The sequence below is a fragment of the Magallana gigas genome, chromosome 2 (assembly GCF_963853765.1).
Source record: "Magallana gigas chromosome 2, xbMagGiga1.1, whole genome shotgun sequence".
NCBI lineage: Eukaryota > Metazoa > Mollusca > Bivalvia > Ostreida > Ostreidae > Magallana > Magallana gigas.
Genome location: NC_088854.1, coordinates 46,337,121 through 46,340,387, shown reverse-complemented (window position 1 = coordinate 46,340,387; position 3,267 = coordinate 46,337,121).

Genomic DNA, 3,267 nt, shown 5'->3' with positions numbered 1-3,267 from the left:
TCTGAAAATGTCTGAATTTCCAAATCATGAAGTCGTCATTATAAAATACAACCAGGAAAAACTGTAATTGGTCTACTTACAACAATTAATGGGAACATTATGACTTCATTTTTTAGGGGATTTCCGATATGTGTAGTTTGTCTCGAATATGCACAATAAATATAAATTGGAAACGTTATGATATTAACATTTTTTTCGTCAATTACAAGACATTTCTCACAATATTCTGTTTGTAAGTATAGTTTTTAATGTATAGTCATGCATTTGATATATAACATTTTCTGGCAGTATTTTATTACTTTAAAAACATTATAAATAAAAAGTATATCTAAACGTAACATAAGAATCAACTATTTGAAATGACGACACAATACCCCCTTCCCCTGTTAGAATTTGAAGATTGAAAAAATTAATGTTTTTGTTTGCTTGTCAAGATATTGGGGTAAATCTGCGCCCCCTTTCAAAATTGATTCTAAATGCCAAATCCTGTTATTGTTGGACTAAGTGAAGTTTAAGGGAAGTTTTCCATTTATAAATGCAATAGTCTGTTAGATTCTCAGATTGATACCATATAATATTGAGATAAAAAAAAAAGTTATATCAATTTTCTATCATACATGTTTTCAATCTCGGTTATTTTGTCCAAACCATGCACAATTTTGTTTTCAAAGTGCGTTATATCGACCACACCAAATTAATGCATTATAAAAAATGATTATTTTTTTCAACATGCGAACTAACTTTATGATACCTTAACGTGCAGTATGTTATTATCAAAAGTGCATTGTAGCATTGCACTAAAAAGCGCTCTGCATCCTTTTTAACCGTTCTCTTTGCCTTCAGATAGTTATAAATGTATGTGGTAGAAATGATTTTAATGTAAGCTATCAATCTAAGAATACTACACCCTAATTTTTTATAGACAACTCGCAAGGTTTATGAAGTTGTCAATCCTTTTCAGAGCAAATTCGTGATTAACTTAAAAAGAATGCCAATAGGAAACATCAATAATCTATTTAAATAAATGTCTTATTATTTAATTCTTAATTTCTCCTTTTTCAACCTTCTGGCTTAATTTCTTCCTTCAATTATATCACTTCTACTTTTCCTCCTTCTATATTTACATTCATTGACAGGGACGTAATCAGAGATATCACAAAGATTTTTTTCTAACGGATTTGAACATAGCAAGATGTTACGGACATCACAAAGAAAGTTATTTCCAAAAATGTCTGGATAATATTCTTTAATTTGGGATTTATCTTCACAAGACTGAGTCTGTTATTTGAAGAAAAAAAAGTAAACTTAAAAGGTAGATAAAATATACAAATGATAGACATGCACGAAAATAAACAACTTTCAATAAAATTCTTGCAACCTTGAATACTGCGTATCTTAGATTGCTTGTCGATTATATAATTGTCTTATGTATTTACTAAATCCAAACACCTTTTAATAAATCTTGAAATTCACCTTACTCCATTTACAATGAGTAAACTTTGCAAGGGTGCGTTCCACAAGTAAAATAACTTTAATAATTTTTAATAAATGACATTTTAGAAGATTTGACCACTTATCTCGTCAAATCTGTTAAACCAAAATATGTACGTTTGTAGTGCTTTATTTACATCGTGATCGGGGTTCAATAAAAGTCAGCTGATCAGGTGCGCGAAATCGACAGTTGTATACATACCCTGATTACAGACGGACGTTCTCGCTGATCCTGCGATTAATACAACTCAGCCTGGTGAGTTATTCACTAACTGGGCACTGGGCATGTTATAAATATACACCTTCACAACACGTTCACCATGCAACTGGCCAATCAAGTACCAGTCTCACATCATATATTTTAGGATTTTTACCGTTTTGATTAACAAAATTAAGAAAAAAAGAATTGCCTAAAATTTCATAATTGTCCAAGTATTTTCGTACATTCTACGGTCCTTCTTGCATGAGAGCTTCTTTACCAAAAAAAAACAGAGAACATTTCCTATTATATAACTATTTATAATTCACGTATCATAACATATTGAATGACGCTGGTCTCAAGTGAAATATACACTTGTTATGTAGAAAAAAACATACAATCGTACAAATGTTGATTTTTTTTCTTCAATCATTGTATCGCCGACAATGAAAATGACAGGATTACTTTGAATTTATATTTGACACAAACTAACATAGTCCCTAGTCAAGCTAAACTTGCTCTTATTGGTAATGTTGTCTGAATTCTTTCTGATGCTCCAAAGATAACATTCTAAAAAATAATCGAGTAAATACATATTATTGTACACAAATTAGTGTAACATTCATTTTCCGCTATGATCAGCATGTCGAATTTGCATTTATATTATGAATTGCAATTCCACCGTATCATCTTTTTATGGAAAAGCGTGGAAAACAGCCTTGATTACAACACAATTTGATTGATACCGTATTAATTTTTATTAAATTGATTTTTTTTTTGCTTAAAACTGAGACTCATAAATGATTGACTTATATAATGTTGAACAAAATTCCATAAATGACGATTGACAACGAATCATTAGTTTTTTTTACATTGTTTGTTTCACGCAATTTAGCATATATAGTAGTTTTTACGCTTATGTGCTCGTATATGTTTTTATAAATATTAAAAGCAATGTGTTTATTTCTTGGAAATTCATCTTGAAACATATTGTTTATGTTGGTATCAGTCCATTAAAAGGATATATTTACTGTTTGCTTTCAACTCTTTCAATGATACATTTCCGTGCTTGATATGTCACTAATAAATTCAAAACCCACAAACCAGGATGCAACTAACATTATCATCTTTGTTTAAAAGTATTTTAAAAAACATCTCCGTACAATTTAGAATTCTCTTATCCACTAATCACCATATTTGCAAAACATAAAATCGTCATTATCAATTTCTATCGGAAAAAAAAGTTTTATATAATTGGTCCACTTACACTAGTCGATTGGAACATTAGAGTTCCAGTTTTTAATATGACTTTTGCACATGTTCAAGCTTGTTACGGATATGTACACAAAATATTAATTTAAAAGGCTATTATGGTATGAAAATTCTAAAAATAATGAGACTGGCTAGTGCATATTTTATAGAAACATATCTATAGTTTTCATTTCATACATGCAAATCCATTTTCCGGCAGTTTTTAATTAATTTAAAATAAACTTAATATGATAACACCATATTTGCACAGATTGATTTGATTCTTGGTGAATCTGCTTAAATGCCTTGAAAAGATACTTGGCGGT